Source organism: Phocoena sinus, chromosome 11 (genome assembly GCF_008692025.1).
Source record: "Phocoena sinus isolate mPhoSin1 chromosome 11, mPhoSin1.pri, whole genome shotgun sequence".
NCBI classification, from domain to species: domain Eukaryota; kingdom Metazoa; phylum Chordata; class Mammalia; order Artiodactyla; family Phocoenidae; genus Phocoena; species Phocoena sinus.
Genome location: NC_045773.1, coordinates 3,275,435 through 3,294,830, shown reverse-complemented (window position 1 = coordinate 3,294,830; position 19,396 = coordinate 3,275,435). Strand labels below are relative to the sequence as shown.

Genomic DNA, 19,396 nt, shown 5'->3' with positions numbered 1-19,396 from the left:
GACTTTTATAATCAGGGTAAACAAACAATAAATACCATTTTCTCATTGTCTTGGCCCTTCTAGGCAGCGAATGCTTTGGTGGATGGTCAGAGGTCGTACCGACACTCCCTCCCTTGCCAGAGTTTACAAGCTGCGGAGGGAGGGCGGTGAGGTTGGGGGAGGCACAGGTGGAGAAGGCCCCACTGGAATTCTCACGACGAGCTCAGAGAGGTTCCCCCTCCCTAAAATTCCTGGGCACCCAAGAGGGTGGATCTGATTTTCAGGTGGGGGGGAGTTGCTCAGGGGATCCCACGTGGGAGATGAGATAAGAAATGCTACTGGCGGGACTTCCCTGGTGGCACAGTGGTTAAGAATGCGCCTGCCAGTGCAGGGGATACGGGTTCGATCCCTGGTCTGGGAAGATCCCACATGCCGTGGAGCAACTAAGCCCATGCGCCACAACTACTGAGCCCTCACGCCACAACTACTGAGCCCGCATGCCACAACTGAGCCCGCGCGCCACAATTACTGAGCCCGCGCGCCACAACTACTGAAGCCTGTGCGCCTACAGCCCGTGCTCCGCAGCAAGAGAAGCCACTGCAATGAGAAGCCCACACACTGCAACAAAGAGTAGCCCCCGCTCGCCACAATTAGAAAAAGCCCGCGCGCAGCAATGAAGACCCAATGCAGCCAAAAATAAATAAATAAAATAAATAAATTTATAAAAAAATAAACAAATAAAAGAAATGCTATTGGGTGCGGGGCACTGACTTTGTTAGGCCCCTTGCGCGCTTCTAAACCCCACTGTGATGACTGATCGTTACCCCTGATCCCATACTCACTTTCTGCTCCTCCCGGGGCTGTTACTGTTCCATTTCACAGGTGGGGAAGAGGAGGCTCCAAGAGGCTCTGACTGTCCTCTCAAGGTTGTACAGCTGGCCAGGGATGGAGCCAGGATTTGAACCCGGGCTGTCTGACTCTCCAGCTCCAAGGACTTTCTACCACCCGGGTTGCCCCCAGCTCAGGAATACTATTTTTGGCGGGTTCATTAATACCCCAGGGTCTGCTGAACACCCAACGGACATGCACACATCTGTCATCTCTTTGACCCTGCGGGGGCTCCAGAGCGATCACCATCCCCTTTCGCAGGGGGGAACTGAAGGCCGCACACCCAGCAGGGCTCAGACTTCAGAGATGACAACTGTTCTCTAAAGACACCTCCTTCCAAATCCCACTGCCTGCCATGTCAGGCAGCAGTGAGCACTTCTGGCAAGACTAAACCAAAAGGGCTGCTTGGAGGAGGCGTCAGACAGGCCTCTCAGCCTCAGCGGCCTCTCTCGGAAAATGGGCTCCCACCAAATATGGACGGATCAGCAAGCCTCAGGGAGAGGAACCGTGGCCGGCCTCTGTTTATTGCCTCTAAAGGCCAAGCCCCTTGCACAAGATTCTCTTTATCTGGAAGCAGAACTCACATTCCAGCTTCACAGCGGCAGGCACCTGGCTTCCTGGCTGCCCTGGGCTACTCATTAACCAGTGAGAGGCCTCAGGAAGGGGCTGGACCAGAGTCTGCTCCAGCCTGGGGGAGGGGGAGGGGAGGGCCATGCTGGATGGTGTTGGCACCAGGGTCAGATCAACCAGGTTCAAATCCTGTGTGACCTGGGGGTGAGGGCGCGGGCAGTTCACCACCTCTGAGCCTCAGTATCCCCATCTGTACAATGGGGACCATCACTGTACAGTGCCCACCTGACAGGGCTACTGGGAGGACTGCAGGCGACTAAGGCGCTAGCACTGCCTGAGGCAGAGCAAGCGCTCAATCAATGGTGGAACCACAGCGCCCATCACAGGACAGGTGCAGGATAAAACCTGCTGCTATCATTAAACGCTCGGCAGCATGGTGAACGTTGTTAAAGAGTTCCGTAAATGTTCGCGATTATTCCTCTTGCTATTTACCACAGTGGTGACTCTGGAGGCTGACCCGGAGCGGGGCATCTCCTGACCACCAGGGATATGCCAGCCTGATTCTCCGCATCTGATGTCACAGAATGAAGAGCAGGTCTTGGGTGGTGCCGGAGGCCTGCGGCTGCCGGTGACAGAGACCCAGGGCTGGGAGCTTGATGACTGGGGTGGAATCGGGTCCACCACCGGCAGCAAGAGGCCAAGGGTCTTCAGGCTTTTCTCCCAGTCCTGGCTTCCTAGGGGACCCCAATCAACCAAACCCGGCCCCGGACCTGTGGGAGCTTGATCCCGAGAAGTTTCTGCCCAGGACGCCAGGTTTTTCAAATTCCAGAGCAGAGTGTACTAGTGGGTCGTGCAATCTATTGACTTAGAGGGTCAGGGCTATCGTTTTTATAAAAGAGAACAGAACAGAACAGAGAGCCCTGCAGACAGTGAGGCTACGAGTTTTATTTCGTGAAACTTTCGTTTCAGTTTCACGCGTGTGTTAAGTACACGCGGCATCCTGCTGTAAAGTACACTTCTTACTGAATGTCACGAGTCAAAGACTTCTTTGAAAGCCCCTACAGTGAGGATGTTTAAATCAAGGTGTGGAAGGCAGCTGCAGAAAAGTGACTGAGTCAGGTTCCTGCCCCATTAAACCCCTTTCAAAAACGCTACTGTGATCCTGAACTGGGGTGGAGGTGCGGGAGGTTCTATAAATACTAGACAATCAGCAAAACGTCATTAAGTTCTTAGATTAGATAACAGAATTGTGTCAATGTTAAATGTTCCAGGGCTGATCATTGTGTACTTATATAAGAGAATGAATGGCCTTGCTCTTACAAAATGCATGCTGAAGGATTAGAGGTAAAGGGGCAGCGTGCCTGAAACTCCCCAGTGATCCAGGATATCAATGTGACTTTTTATAGCATATATTAAAGCAAGGAAGCAAAGGAGGCAAATGTTAACAATAGGAAAATCTAAGTGAAGGACTTAGAGGAGTTCACTGTAACATTCGTGCAACTTTCTTGAAGGTTTTCAATTTTTTAAAAATAAAACGTTCAATAAAGAGATAGTTGGGACAGCAGCCCGATTCCTAGAGCATCCTGTCTGCTGGGAGCCAAGCAGCTCACCCTTTCATACGCTTCTGACCCCGAACCTTAGAATCAACTCCACGAAGGCCTCCTCACCGCCTGGTGCAGAGCCAGGCTGGGGTCCAGGCCAGGACTCCGAAATCAGTGCTCAGCCCATTTGCAGGGCTACCTCCCTGCCACCGATGTGCCCAGGTGGCCAAGCCGGGCCGTGGACCCGCCACCCAGAGGTGACCTGTGGACAAGGTCCTGGGGCCTCGGGGCTTCTGTCTCTTCCTCTGGGATCCTGAGCGCCCACCGTGGGTCACTGCCACCCGTGGCGAGACACCGAGACCATGGGGAGGTCAAATGCCACTTACGTTTTGGAGGCTCCTCACAAAGCGCTGTCCCTCTGGACCTATTGCAAGGAAAGAAGGCAGAGAAAGAAAGAAGAGATCTGGTCAGGGTGTGATGTACTCAGGACCCAGACTCTATTCCGTGTGACCACCCAGCACACACAACTGGGAGGGGCCCCGTCCACACCCAGTGGGGCTGGGGCGGGGGAAAGCCAGGCGTCCGGGTGCTCCCGCACACGCTCGCACATGCATGCACACACACACACACACACACCACGTGTTCACACACAGGCACACGCTCACACACCTCTCGCCAGCATCCCTGAAATCGTCAGTGGCAAGAACCAGAGCTGGGAGGGGTGGGTGGCCCAGCCTGCACTCAGGAGGGGAAAGGCTCTTCTTGCTGGCTGAGAACAGGTAAGCAGCTCCCCAGCCCTAACCCAAAAGTCTGCGCTCCCCCAAGCCCCCCACGAGCTCAGCCACTTGCCCAGGTCTGTGAGTGACCGCGCCCTGTGAGCACAGGGGATGCGCAGAAGCCAGATGGAGAACCTGATACTCGTCACCTGGTGAGAGGTTGAGCATCACTGCGCCAAGGAAGCCTGCTGAACTGTGCAGAGCCAAGCAGTCCCCAAGTGTGACTGACCCCTGAAGCTTTTTTTTTTTTTTTTTTTAAATAGACCACCTCTGTTCTTTTGGACTTGGTTGGGAAACAACGCAAGTGGGGGCAGATCACCTCTGCCTCATTCCACCGGCAGAGCTGTGCTGGAAGGCTCTCCTGGTTTCTCCAGGGATAAAAAATGCAGAAAACCAGGAAATGCTTCCTTATCAAGGAAGATCTTACACTTCAATGAACAAGTTAAACAGATTAGCAGGGAAGGAAGGGGGTTGTGGTAGAAGAGCAGAGAGGCCTCCAGGGCTGCTCACTTCTTTCCTCTTTGTACCTGCAGCCCTGCCCTTGGAGCCTCTTCCCCAGACTCAGAACTGGGGTCCAGCAGTCTACAGAGCCCCCTGTCCCCCAAATTAGACAACCTCATTGCCGTGTTTGGGCTTCCACGTTCACCAGGCTCACACGGGCACCCACTGTGTCTGAGGCACTGCGTGTAGGAATGCTGAGTCAATTATTTATTGAGCATCTACTATATGCCAGGTACCGTTCTAGGCACTGGAACCCGGCAGTGAACAAAACAGCTGAGGCTGCCACTCTCCTGGAGCCTGGAATCACATGGCAGGGGCTGACACGGATGCCATCGAGGCTTCATTCTCTGGGTGGAGGCACGGCTCTGTGAAGTCTGGGTGGATTAGTAATGTCTGCAGCAGGTGTGGGTGGTGGAAGTGGCAATGTGTTCCTGGTTATCCAGGACCATACCAAGGGAAGAGGGACAAAGGGGAAATGAAGGTAGCATGTTCAATGCACAATTACAGGCACAATGTTAAAGGAACCAGAGGAACGAGAGTATAATTTTATCTGAGGTGAGACATTAGCAGTTGCATGAGTCCAACTCAGAGGAGAATAAAAGTGGCACCAAGTCCCTGTATCTCTAGCTACTGTGCTGGCACCTGGACCCTTTTTTCTGGGGACAGCCTGCATCTATTCCTCCTGGAGACCCCCACATGCCACTCTCAGCCCATGGGGTTCTGGGTGGGCTGAGCCCACCTCCTATTTCCAGGGTTGGGTGTATGAGCCAGGCTGAGCCAATCAGAGGGCTGTCATGATTGGCACCAGGACAGGCACATGACCAAGACTGGACACTGAGAGTGATAACAGGGACTTGGGCTGAAAATATTGGGAAAAAAGAAAGCTCTTTCTAGGCTGGGATGGCTTTGCTGGGGGTGCGGGTGGGCAACACCCTGTGCAGCTGGGGGCACCCCAAGGAGAAAGGGACATGGAGCCAGAAAGGGAGAGAAAGAAACTGAGCCCCAGTGACATCTCTCAGCATCTGGATCCAGCCATACCTGAAGTACGACTCTGGGCTTTTCTGTTAAAGGAGTCAGTAAATGTTTGAACTGATTATTGCCACTTGCAACCCTAAGAACCCAGACCCAAGTCTGCCTCGAATTTGCGGTGTAAGTTTATGCATGTCTCTTTATCTCTCTGACACTCAGGCCATCAGAAAAGGGAGGCACAGATGAAATGACACCTGCGGTCCTCCTGCAGCCCTGGCACTCTAGCCAATTGCAAAGGTTAGGATTGATCTTCCCTTACCCCTGGGCATTTGGCTGGAGATGGAGAAATCGGCCCTTCTCAAAGTTAAGCCTGGAGGGTTTGTTAAAACACAGAGGACTGGGTACTACCCCAGGGTCTGAGCCAGCAGGGCTGGGGTAGGGACCGAGATACTGCATTCTAACAAACTCCCAGTGATGCTGAGACTGCTCATCCAGTGACCACATTCTGAGGACCCAGACTCTAAATCTATTCTACTCTTCCCAGTTGCTTGGGGCAGGTGTCTAGTGTAAAAATGAAGGCCCAGCCAGGCAGACCACAGCCCCTCGGTCCCCATAGCAGACCGCCAATTAAGGGAAAGTGCCCATGTGATTCCAAGGATGAGCCAGCCTTTAAACAACTAAAGCACAGGTCCCAGCTTCCGCCTGTCCCATTGCTGACCCTTCCAGCCAGCCCTGCATCCTGGGAGTTATCTAAATAATGGGGAGGCAGTAAGTGTGACTTGGTGCCTCTGGGCTCCAGGCAGGCCCCACACCGGGTCGGTCGTACAGGAGCTGTGAGCATCCCCCAGCTGCTCCCCCAACCAGGCCGCACGCCAGCACCAAATCCCGCAGCGGGCCTGGTCCTGACACACTGCCTTGGGCCACCCTGCTGTCAGCGCGGCCTGGCTGGACCCTGGCTCTCCTTGATTTACATTCGACTTGGCTGCCTTGAAAAGCCTCCTGTGGCTTTTGGACCACGGACACCATTCAGCAGAAAAGGGCTTCCCCACCAGCAGCCTTTCCAAGGTGGCACTGGCCCAGAGAGCTTGGCCTGGCTCAGCCGCCTCCCAGCTGTGTGACCTCGGGCGAGTTACCTGCTCTCTCTGGGGCCTCAGCTTTTCACATGCAAAATAGGAACGATGGTTACCTTTTGTGATGGTTAGGAAGATGATGCTTATAAGGCACAGGGCCTGGCTTACAAAGTGTGGCAAAAGCTATGATTAACCTCCTTTACTCAATGTGTGCCCTACCCGCACAGACCGTCATCATCGCAGCACCTGAGAGCTGGTTAGAAATGCAGAATCTCAGCCCCACCTTAGCCCTCCTGCCGGGGAAGGGGCATTTTAACAAGATCGCGAGTGAGGCCTACATCTTCCAAGTCTGAGGAGTGCTGGTATACATTAAAATTACTACTGTCATTCTTGCAACATCCCAGGGCAGAGCCAAGATGCACCCACAACCCCTAGGCCTGGGGGAATGGCAGGCAGGGGTCAAAGGTTATGAAATGTTGAGAGAGGGAAGAAAAATTCTCCAGCTTCCCCTGCCTCCCAACTAACGACAAGCCCCCGGATGGCTCAGGAGAGGGGAGGGGACACAGGGCTTAGCGAGTAGCTGAGGACCATCGGACTTAACTCACGGCTCGGCCACGGCAACAAAATACACCGAAAAAATTACGGATCTCAGATGTGCGGGTTTTGGCAGAGACCGGCTGCCTGGTCTGCTCTCCAGAAGGCCGAACGCTTTACATTCAAGGAGGCAAATCACCCTCTCCGCCTGCAGCGCCACCCGGAACTCCCAGGAGAGGTTGGCAGAGGGGGCTGCTCTGGGAGGTGCGTGCTGCAGCCAGGCCACCCCCCCAGCCCCCCACAGAGCAGTGCGCAGGTAGGGGTGGCTGGATTTCTCCTGCTCCAGCCCTGAAATGCCCCTTGAAAGCACTACGGGTCCCCTGAAAGGGGTAGGAATCCCTCTTCCCTACGCTGCACCATCAATCCTGCTGAAGGAACACAGCAGGAAGGCTCCCACCGGCCCAGGATCCACAGGCAGCATGTCCCTGCCTCAAGGCAGCTGGGTCCCAAGCAACGGAGGGCCGTTCAGAGAAACCAAATGGCCAGAGGCAGATGCAAAAACAAAAAAAAACAAAAAAAAACCCACATTGAAAAAACACTGGCTCGATTTTATAAAACTCTGAGTGGACAACACAAACCATACAGGAGGCCTGGAGCTGCCCGTGGGGGACGATTTTGCAGCGACTAGTACTGTTGTCTCAGGCCTGGGATGCAATCCTTTGCAAACAGCCCACACCTTGCATTGGTGAGAAGTGGAAGCAGAAACGGATTCTGCTCAGTCCCGGCAACAGAGGCTGGCAGGTTGGGTCTTTTTTTTTTTTTTTTTTTTAAAGGTCTATTCTGATCTATACTCTTCTACCAATGATGGAATAAAAACCCACTTTCTGGGACTTCCCTGGTGGCGCAGTGCTTAAGACTCCACGCTCCCAATGCAGGGGACACGGGTTCCATCCCTGGTCCAGGGACTAGATCCCACGTGCATGCCACAGCTAAGAGTTCACCTGTTGCAGCTAAGGAGCCCACGTGCCACAACTAAGGAGCATGCCTGCCGCAACTAAGACCCAGCACAACCAAATAAATAAATATTTTAAAAAGAAACCCCACTTTCCTCTCCAAGGAAGTGTTTTCCACTAAAATCCTGTTGCTACAGCTCTGCTCAGAGCATCTCTGATCTCCAGTCCCCAAATCGGGTACCCGCTTTCAGAGCGAGGGCTAAAACATCCTGAAAACCAATGGGACTACAGTCAAATCCCACAGGACCATCACCCATGTAGTGACATGTGCTCCCCAACAGAGAGAAACAAGGGTCTTTCCCCCCTTCACTCAGCAGGTATTTCCCTCAAACATGAAGCTTCCTTACAGGTTAGGACAGAGCAGGGAAAGGACTTTCCTAGGTCACACAGCAAGTCAGTGGCCAAGGACATCCAAATCCTGGTGTCACAGTGTTCCTGTAACAATTCACTTAACTCTTGTGGTCAGCTCCCTGAGGGCATGAGTTGGTCCATCCTGTTCACCCGCCACATCCCCAGGGACTACGACAGGGTCTAGAAAAAACATTTGTTGGAAGGATAGATAGTGATGGGTGGATATAATTTCCAAGCTTGGACCCACTCAGATGTTCAAATCATAGGCTCTCATTTCAGGAAAGAGGGAATCAGACGGCCTCTATTTCTGTGCTGGGCACCTACTGTGCGCCAGGCCCCGTGCTGGCTGGCTGCTGGGGCAACTGTCACTCCCCTGATGTGCCTCTGGTCAGGTGGCTGGAAAAAAGGTAAGACCACACAGGTCTGGGTTCCAGCCAGAGAAAAGGTCCACAGGGCTCAGAGCAGGGCGAGGTTAAGTCCACTTTGACTCAGAGGATCTCTGCTGGGTGCTTACGACGTGTCACGCACCATTAAGGGGTTCCAGGAAGCCTTCATGAAGCAGGTAGCCTCAAGCTGGCCCTCGAAGAGTGGGAATTAGGAGGGGAAGGGAGGAAGAGGCTTTCGGGCTGAGGTCTGGGCAGGGCTGAGAGCCTGAGGCTCGGACTAAGGGCAGAAGCCAGCCAGATCACAGGGAACAGAGAGAAGTGGTGGCAGATGACAATGAACATTGGCCAGGAGCCAGATCATGAAGGGCGCTGAATGCCAGGCTAAGGAGTTTGGACTTGATTTCACAAAGCACTAGGGAGCTACAGAAGGCTTGGGAGCAGGAGCGTGACATGCTGAGAGCTGGCCCCCGACGCTACAGAGCCCAGGAGGCATGGAGACTGGTGAGGAGGTTGCTGTCTTGAGCTGTGGTGGCATCCACCCAGAGAGGAGACACCAGGTGCCATCTGGTGATAGAATGAATGTGCTTAAAATCATGGCCGGAGTCCGCCGTCGGGGCTGACTGTCTCCAGGTGCCAAATGGCCATGGGGCAAAAGGGCAGAGCCTTCAGGACCGCCCCCTTCTGAAGCCCCTCCCCCAGGAAGCATGACTCTGCTGAAACCCAAGGCCAACCACGCCCCTCGGCCGCCACCAGGTGACAGCAACCTGGCTGTGTTAAGGGCTTTCTGCAGGAAAGTGGATGGTAGAATTCCCTCATCGTGTGCAAAGCAGAGCGGTGGGAAGGAAAAAACTCTCCGAATGTCCACAATAGGGACCCCGCAGAGATGTGGTCCCAGCCTCCGCTCAGTGGAGGAGGGCGGGGGCAAAGCTGGGGGCCGGTGTCTGTCCAGTGAGGACCCAAGGTAAGCGGAACCAGAAGGCAGCTGCCCCGCCCTCCAGCAGGGACACTCGCCAGCCCTCTCACAACTGCCTCCGTTCCGTCCCACACAGTGGCCAGAGCTGCCCACCAGAGCCAGGCTCCCCGCTCCTCCCCGAGCAGGTGGTCCCGCTGCCCAGGAAGCCCTGTTCCAGATGCTGCAGGTGTCTCCTGCACAGCCAAGCCCAAGGAATCGTTCGGATCAGTATGGCTTAGCCCTTCCATCCCCCTTCCCACCGCTGTGACACAATCAGGATCGGGAGAGCTGTGAAGAGAGTCATAGTAAGTGTGAGACAGAAGTAAAAACACTGTCCGTAACTTCATCAGCACCGAATGGCAGGTGGGCCGGAGTGGGGGGGGGACGGGGGGAGAACCTTAAGTCTGTGAATAATGGCTCTCTTGTTGATCTAGGCCTCATTCAGACCTCAGTCTCCTCATCCATTAAGTGGGTGGGCAGGGAGGCTTAACTCCATGACCCCAAAGTCCCCACACTCCCAGCCAGTGGACCACGCACCCTCCCTGACACCTTCCCTGGGTTGCCTGCCCTTGGCATAATCCGCTGGGATTGTTCATTAACCTCTTCCTGATACAGATCTTCTCCCCTCCTGTGAGACTGTGAGCTACTTGAGCCCAGGGGCTGTTCTGTCTCTTTATCCGTCCCTCTGGCTTTGGCCCTATGCCAGACACCTTGTAGGTGCTCAGTAAAAAGCATGTGCAGTGGAACGAGGATGGGCAGGGGTTCTGGTTCTCCTTCCCAGGTCCCAGCTGTGTGAGGGGCGGTAAGTCACTTTTCTGAGACTGGATGAACTCTTCCAGAAGATGGAGATAAGAACCCCCAAGTCAGGCACAGGGCTTAAATGCAGGAAGGGAGATAGGACCTAGTGGTGCTGAAAAAGTATTGGTTCCTTCCCATCTCAGAATACTGAGCTGCCTTGGGCTGCTTCTCTGCCCACCTTCAGAGTTAAGTTCAAAGCCATTGGGTGGAAGCGTTTCATTCACTAAGGTGGCAGTACTCGGGGTGATTAAGACAAGCCAGACTCGGTCAGTGGTTCCCACATGCAGACTAGCTGTTCAGAATGGCCTGGAGATCTGTATGTTCTGACAAGCGACCGTTCCACAATGGTCTGTTGTTTGAATAGTGTTAAGTGGCAGAACCAAGAACAGTATGATGTCATTTTCGTTAACAACAAAACAGAACTACAGCTAGCTTGCTGAACAGATGATCCTAAATAACCCTGGGTCAAAGAGGAAATCAAAACTGAAATGAAAACTGATCTAAAAAGAATAAAAAGGAATATATGTCCATCTAGATATCTGAGGGGTACAGTCAAAGCTGTGTGCAGAGGAAAATGTATAATCTTAAAGGCTTTTATTGTTATTATAGGAAGATAGAGATGATGGACAGATGACTGAAGACTAGATTGCACTTTTTAAAAAAATGGTCTTTAAGAATCACCTTGCTTGTACAGTGCTGTACTGCTTGAGATCTACTGTTTTCGTAATTAAAAGAGACTCTTTCGGCAGTTTCTCATAAAGTTAACAAACATCTACCCTACGCCCCAGCACTTCCACTCCTAGAAAAGTGAAAATATACGCCCACAAAGAGACTTGTACACGAAGGCTCGCAGAAGCTTCGTTCATCATCACCCCAAACTGGAAACAAGCCAAATGTCCATCCACAGGAGAGTGGATAAACACACTGTGAGGCATCCATATGATGGTTTACTCCTCAGCAATAAAAGGACTGAACTATTGATATACTCAACAGCATGAATGTATCTTAAAATCATCAAGCAGAAGGAAGCCAGACACAAAAGAGTATATACCATACAAATCCATCCAGTTCTAGGCTTGGCAAAACTAATGGTGATAGAAATCAGAAACTGGTTGCCTCTGGGAGGGGAAGGGCACAAGTCAACTTTCCAGGGGAGCTGGAAATTTTCTATATCTTGATCTGGATGGTGGTTGCACGGGTGTATCAAGACTCAACAAACTGTAACAGAATCTTTGCATTTCACTGAATGCAAATTACATCTCAATTTTCATATTCATATTTCTAACAGTCACAGTTGAAAACTTAAACATACAGATTCCTAGGCTCCACCCCCTGGGGATTCAGATTCCATATGTCCAGGCCTGGGAATCTGAAGCTGTACAAAGTCACTCAGGTAACTCTGATGCCTGACTAGAGTTAAGGTGACCTGCCCCTCCCCCCACACCCCCTCCCCCTTTGATTGTGTTGGATGATTTGTTGTTTCTACGTTGGTTTTTGGAAACAGAAGAGCAATTTCCATTCTCTCTGCCCTCTCCCCACCACCCCTAATCCCTGCCCCTCAGCTTAGGTTTCCAAAAGGAGCCTCTGAGCAGGTGAGGTGGGCAGGGAAACCCCAAAAGAAGCCTTGTCCAGGACAGACGTAATTCACTCAAGGCCCCAGGGCTGTGTGCTCCGGGGAGGTCAGAGGCACAGTTAATGGCCTGTGTACTTGTTAGACAGCATGTCCGGGCCTTCACCCCATGTTTACAAAAAGAGCTCAGGGCAAGATTCGCTGGCACGGAAAATGCTTTGTGCCCTGACTAGCAGTGGTCCGGCCACCTTCGGTCCTGGACCTCAGCCTAATTCCTCACTCACCATGAGGGTCTCCCGGACTCCCGGGTTTAACTGGCTTCGACACTGCTGTCCCCAAACCCAGCCTGATGCTATTTCTATCTCTGCTGCCTTCAGAATAAAGCCTAACCCCATTTACCCAGCGCTCAAGGCCCGCCACACCTGGCTTATTCCTCTCTCCAGCTGGGTCCCTGTGAGGCTTGTTCTACAAACACGCTTGGCTGTTTCATGCCCTGTCCCTTTGTACCTGTTATGCCCCCATCCCGGAATGCCAGCCCACCCTGTTCCTCTGCCCACAGAAGCTGCCAGCTCCAGCATCACCTCCTCTAAGAAGCTGAAATGCCTTCTGCCTGCGACCCTGTCATCTAGGCGCGCTCAGCACCGGCACCCACGCGCAGCATGGTCACAGCGGCTGCCGTGCTGCCCATCTCCCTCTGGGCTATGAGATCCTCGAAAGCCAATATTCTACCCCAAATCCAGTGCCTGGCCAGAACTGACAACAGCCAAGAAACAAGGCATGTTATAAAAGAGCTCCCATTCACACTTGAAGGCCACCCTGGGCATTTCTACACCCAGGGCTCCTCCCCAGAAGCCGTAAATTCAAACAAGCACTTTGGCCAAGATAAGTTAGCCAACATGGAGATTGGAGACAGGATTGCAACATGGGATTGCATTCTTCGGAGATGTAGCCCCGAAGAATCTGACCCTCACTTATGACCTTCGGCAGAAGTTTGGGGGCGGGGGGGGGCGGTGGTCAGCCCACACCTGGCGGGTGGCCCTGGGGTTCCAAGGCCAGCCCGAATTCCCACCCAGACCCCTTCCAACTGTGACCAGGCTGCATCCCAGGTGTTCCTTGTAATTTATCTTTCACCTCTTTCCTATGCACAGGAATGTGTTGAACGACTCACAAGTGTCTTATCATTTCGGGACCTTTGGAAAGACTTCCAGATGAAGTCTCACAAGCTCCCAAATCCTTTGACAAGCTGATAGGCTGATAGGTGATAGAAAACACCATCCCCAGAGCCCACGCTGCCTCGTGCGGGGCTGACACTTGAGTAGGAAGAGTGGCAGGGCTCCCTGAGAGGCACAGAGAAGGGAGAATGAGTAACCAGGGGTAGAATCCAGGTGCCAATGGGGCCCACGCCCTCACTCTCCAACCCTGAAGACCTGGAGCCTTTGTCCCTTGTTCTCCCCAGGTTCTGGTCCAATTTCAACTCCCCAGGACATCAGTGACTGAAGCCCCACAGAGCCCAAACTCGCGGCTGGCCCAGGGAAAGCCTGTGAAGCCCAATCCTGCTGCTGTGCGATCAAGGCAAAGTCCTCTGGGCGGCTCTCAGTTTGCCCATCTGTAAAAGGGGCACTACCCGCTCGCTAGGGCCTCCCGACTCGCCAAAGCGGGTGGGACCGGATGTCCGCAGGATGAGCTGGGAAGGAAGGGGCAGGAGAGGTGACTGTGGCTGCGCCACAGGTCGGTACAAGGACATCCCCGAAGCACAAGAGCTCGAGAGTGAGCCTTGGCCCTTGCCACATACCACAGTGACCTGGGACCTCGTGACACCCTCTAATCGGCAGCTCCGAAGCGGAGCCCGGCTTTACAGCTTACCACAGGCTTATTCAGCCTCATCTCCCTCAATCCCCTCAAGGACGCAGTGAGGCCGGCTTTGGCGTCCTTGCTGCCCAGACAGCGAAGCTGAGGTTCAAAGTGGCTGAGGGAATCACCCAAGGTCGCCTGCCGACTAAGACAGAGGCACGGTACTTGGACTCAGCTCCCTGGGGAAGAGCTCCTGCCTTTCGTTCTCAGCTTACCCCATAACCACGTTACTCCACCCATTTTACAGATGAGGAAACAGAGGACAAAAAAAGTTTGCCCAACGTCAGCAGGGGGCTGAGCCAGGCCCAAGACCTCTAGCCAGTCCCCCACTCCTACGCTATGATGGGTTCTCAGCCAGTGCCCTCGGGCCCCGTCCAAACGCCCCCAAAACCATCCTGATGACATTCCTCCCCCCACTCCGCCCCCACGCCTCACCTCCCTCGTGCCCACCCCACACTCCCCGGATGACTCCCTGGCGGAGAGAGAGGCAGGCGGTTGGTAAGCGCTCACCCGCTCTTTCCCATAAAAATAAACTCCTTCTGGCTGGGAGACTCTGGATGAGATCCCCTCCTTTCCAGCCAAGAAAAAATGAAAAAGAAATTTAAAAAGGATCTCCCCCATGACATTTATTTGAACATCAGCGGTGCCAAAGCATGGGCCAATTCACCCAAGTCCAAATGGAGCGACATGCCTCTTAACCTCAGCCCCGAGACCCTCTGTTCAAGTGTCCGGGGGGTTACTGAGCTGATTTATTTCTCCAGGCAGGAAATGGGGGTCCAGGCTGCCTCCCAAGCTTTTGGGGCTGGTCTTGGGGGAGGCCAGGATCTGGCAAAGGCTGGGCAGTGACCAAAATAGCCAGGCCAGTGGCCCTGCCCAGCACACACCTCCCTCTGAGTGCCAGGGAGGGTAGCCCAGAGGTCCCCCTCCGGTCCAGGACGAAACCTCAGCGGTTGGAGGATGAAATCTCTGAGATCCTCTCTCTGGCTTTCCTAGTGGGAGGGGGACCAGAACCTCCAGCTCAAAAGAGGAACCCCCAGAAGGAAGGGAAAGGTCTAGAGATGGATGTGTCCTGCTCTCCCTGCCCGCTGTCCACTTGGCTCCCAGCTGTCCCTCGGGGCCTGGATCCTGCCACTGAAGGCTGCTGGACGTTGGCACTGCCACCTGCACGCTGCACACAGGCAGCACCCTTGGAGCCATGCCGCCCTATCACCTCTACCCACTCAGCGCCTGCCCTGGAGAACCAGCTCTGGCTGTGTGGCCCTCTAGGCACCGGGGACACTCCCTCGGGTACAGTCGAGAGCACATGAGTGTCCGAAACCAGGGACCCAGAGACAGAGCCACACTCTGGGACACACACGTGCACAGCCACGTACTTGGAGATACAGTCACACACACACAGGTTCACACAGACACACTCCAGGACACACAAGAGCAAACATCTGAAGACACAGCCACACAGGTATCACAGACACACACTAGAACACACACATGTACAGCTCAGGTCACAGAACAGCAGGCACACATTGGGACACACAAGTGCATGCTGCTGGGAACATGGAGAAACAGCCACCCTCAGAAATACACAGACACACACGGAGATACATGTAGACCCCCAGTGAGATACAGACACCAAAACAGACACACACACACACACACCTGGTTCCTGCACGAGAAGCCCGAGCCTCTTCGCCCGGGAAACAATAACAGCCCCGCAGGGGGACTGAGCGGGCGACCCTCCGTCCCTCCCTGGGTGGTGAAAGGGGCGCCGGAACGGGGTCCCTGGGCGGGGAGGAGGTCGGGCTAGCTGGGGCGCGGGGATGGGGAGGGGCTCCGCGCGCCCGGTTCCCTCTCCCTCGGTACCTGGGGCGGCCGCGTCGCTGCACTCGTCTGCGCTCGGTTCCGCTCACCGAGGGCTGCCAGCCGGCTCGATCTCTGGCCCGCGGGGTCCGCGCTCGGCGCTCCCTCTAGGCTGGGCTCGGCCTCTGAGCTCGCGGTCCTCGGGACTCGGCGCCGGCCAGCGAGCGGTGCTGCAGCCAGGACCCGAAGCTCGGCGCTGGCGGCGGCGCGGAGGAAGCGGTAATTTATAAGCGGCTTCTTCCTGACCTCGCGTGTCTGTTGTCTGAGCAGGCAGCTCTCAGCATCACCCATCCTGCTGGGTGGAAAAATACCAGCTTGGCCGGGGCGGGGGCGGGGCGGGGGCGGGGCCGGGCGCCAGCCCCGCCCCACACGCGGACACACACATACACACACACATACGCACACACACGCACGCACACACACCGCACACGCACGCGCGCTCGGGCTCGGACACAAAGAGCCCGGGCTCGCCGAGCGCGCGTGCACACACCCTCATGCGGCGGGCGAGCACTCGGTCCCCTGCCTACCCCCTTACAGCGCTCTTTCCGAGGAAACCGTTTACTCCAAACCCTGGAGCCAAGGAGTGAGTGCAGCGGGTCCTCAGCCCCCTCCTGTCTTCCGATTAGGAACGAGAGAGCCCACGACGCCTACTCGCTCCCTCCCAACACGAGCCACCAAGCTCACCACTCGCCACCCACCTGGCTCATGGGGTGGGGCCAGGGCTCCTTGAGTGGTGAGGTCTGAAGCACTCCACTGCGTCTTCCTGGGCGGCATCCAGGTTCTCTGAGCCTCTGTATGCACTCCCCAACCCCCCCCCTCCCCCCCGCAAAACCAGGCACAGCCACTCCACCCTCCCGCCTCCCCCAGGCCAGAGGGTGGCCTGAGAAAGTGATGTGAAACCACCCCGGCTTCTTGGCTTTGCCCTGGCTGGCTGACCTTGGGGGACTACTCAGGCTCTCTTCCTTACCTCAGTTTCCTCATCTGCAAAATGGAAATATGAATAATGGAATTTATCTTCTCTGGCTTCTATGAAGACCCAAGGTTAACAGTGCAAAGAGCTCAGAAGAGCTCCCGGCACAGAAGTGCCAAGTGAGTGTCTATTTTTAAATGAAAACGGGGAATGTGGGACTTCCCGGGTGGCACAGTGCTTAAGAATCCGCCTGCCAATGCAGGGGTTCGAGCCCTGGTCTGGGAAGATCCCACATACCACGGAGCAACTGAGCCCGTGCATCACAACTACTGAGCCTGTGCTCTGGAGCCCGCGAGCCACAGCTACCGAGCCCAAGTGCCACAACTACTAAAGCCCGCACGCCTAGAGCCGGTGCTCCGCAACAAGAGAAGCCACCACAGTGAAAAGCCCGTGCACCGCAATGAAGTGTAGCCCCGCTCGTCGCAACTAGAGAAAGCCAGCGCGCAGCAAGGAAGACCCAACGCAGCCAAAAATAAATAAAAATTTTTTTAAATGGGGAATGTGCCATTATTCTTGTCCTTATTTGCATGAGCAGGTCCTCAGAGACCACGTTTCACATCCACGCCCTGGCCAGACCTGAGGGAAGCGCTTTGTGACTTCCAGCATGCCCTTCCCCTCTCTGAGCCCAGTGCTGGTCTCTCACTTTCTCTCACTCCGTCTCTGCACCTGGAAGGCTGTGTGCAGAGAACCTTTTAGATTGAGGTTGAAAGAAGAAATACCAAACAGGCCCCATAGAGTGCCATCCCGTTGCCAGACCTGGCCCCGCCTGTATCCACCTCCTGAAAGCGCTGTGTAACCCCCTCTTTGGAGCGGCCCCAGAAACGGCACACAGGGATGCGAGGAGCAGGATTCCAGGGGTGACCCTTCATCTCTCCCTGGTTTCCTCGCTGAGGCTCCTGCTCTCTGGCTCCATCTTAACTTTCCCCATGGCAGCTCCAGCCAAGCCAGACACTGGCACACACCCTCCTGCACCTTTCTCCAGAGCCTTCCCTGCCCTTCTCTGCTGGCCCAGGTGCCCCTTCCTCCAGGAAGCACCGAGGGACCAGCAGTGCCTCTAGCACCCCAGCCACCCCGGGTGGCATCTATTCTGGGCACCTCAGCTCTCTCCTTTGAGTTCAGAGTACCCGCCCCCCCTTTCATAGGTGAGGAAAGCAAAGCTGGAGATCGAGCGACTGAGTCCCCACACCTGTCCCCTTCTCCTGATGTGCGTGAGGCTCCCCCGTGAGCTGAAGGAGCAGATGGCAAGCAAAAACTCCCCAGACCCCCTGTGTGTCACTGCACACAGCGCAAAGCGGCAGGTCACAGTGCAGTGAAGTGGCCCTGGCGTTGAGGTTTGAACCACGAGGAGGCTGTGACTAAGCCAGAGGGTTGAGGGGAAGGGAGAGGTAGCGTGTTCCAGGCAGAGGAATCTGCTGTGCGTAGGCCTGCTGGCAGGAGTGGGGGGCCCTAAGCAAAGGTAACGTGGGCCTGAGGGCCGCAGGGAGGGAGCAAGGGCAGTGGAGGCCACTGGACCTGTGACGGGGAGCGGCATGTCCACGGCTGACATTTGGAGAGGCCCGTTGGATCAGCTGACCTCCAGGTGGGCCGGTGCAGTGCAGACGCTATCGGTGCAGGACCACGGATGAGGCCCTTTCAACCATCTGCCTTCTTCCTCTAGACCATCAGCTCCACGAGGGACAGGACCTTGTCCTTTGTGCCTCCATCGAGACCTGGGCCTGGCACACAGCAGGTACTCAACAAATGTTCGTTGCATTTATTTTAACGAACATTTGTATGGCACTTAGCTACATGCCGGGCGCTGTACAATGCATTTAAATACCTTAACCTGCCGAATCCTTGCGACCACCCTGTGAGGTTGGTACTATTAATCTCCCCCATTTTACAGAAAGGAAAACTGAGCCACAGAGAAATTAAGTAACTTGCCCAAGGTCACTCAGCAGGCCATCTAGTTCCAGAGACCACACTCTTAACTGAAGGGGTTCTGGGGCCTTCAGTGGTTGCCAGACCGCAACCCAACCCCAGAGGGCAGGAGAGGGAGAGAGAGGGGAGGAGGAGGAAAGGCACCAGGAAATGCTCCAACCTCCACCCCAAGGCGAAGCAGCAAGAGGCAGAGAAGGGCCGGGCGGGCGAGGTGGGGAGAGCCAGCATGGAGGCCAGAGACCCCCAGGTTCCAGTCCCCTTCTGCTGGGACTTGGGCCTGCATGTCCGCTCTCTGGGCCTCAGTTTCCTCATCCATAATAGGAGATCTAGTCCGGCATCATTGAGCCTTTGTGACAAGAGGTCTCAAACTTGCCGGGGCTGGTGCTTCTGCACTGAGTCCGGCTCCCAGATGTACTTCTTTGGCCTCCACTGCGCTTTAAAATATTTTGAGTTAATTGCTGTGAATGAAAGCTTGGAAGAGTTGACATTTTACAAACTTCAATGTCTGCTTTCTCTGGAAAAGGTGGCAAGATGGAGCTACCTCAGGGCACTTACCCACTGTCACTTGGAGCCGAGAGGCATCAACCACCCCCTCACATGGGGATGCGGCTCCCCAGGGGTCAGTCCCCACCCGGCCAGTTCCCTGCGAAGGGCTGAGTGTGAGACCCGGGTGTCCTTTGCGCACGTCCCTGTCCCCCTGCCAGAGTTGGGTGTCTGAAGCTCCAGGACAAGGCTGTGAGCACCAAGGAAGTGAACGTGTTGGCAGGAGGAGGGACCTTCAAGGAAACCCAGGCAGAGGTTACATCAGAAGCCACATCCTGGCCTGAAATTCCGTGGGGACTAAACTCCTCCCATTCCAAGAACAGAAATCGATTGCGGGGAGAGCTCACGGAAGGCCCT

The 19,396-nt window shown here is 54.9% G+C and overlaps 1 protein-coding gene across 1 annotated transcript in view; it reads right to left on the bottom strand.

Annotated features, from left to right (window-relative positions):
• The window catches only part of SLC6A6 (solute carrier family 6 member 6), an 80,214-nt gene extending 64,316 nt beyond the window's left edge, over positions 1-15,898 (bottom strand). The window contains exons 1-2 of the mRNA XM_032649716.1: positions 15,610-15,898; positions 3,365-3,402 (exon numbers count right to left, since the gene is read on the bottom strand). The gene's annotated coding sequence lies outside the window, so the exon portion shown is untranslated. The remainder of the gene's footprint in view (positions 1-3,364; positions 3,403-15,609) is intronic.
• Between the last annotated feature and the right edge of the window lie 3,498 nt (positions 15,899-19,396).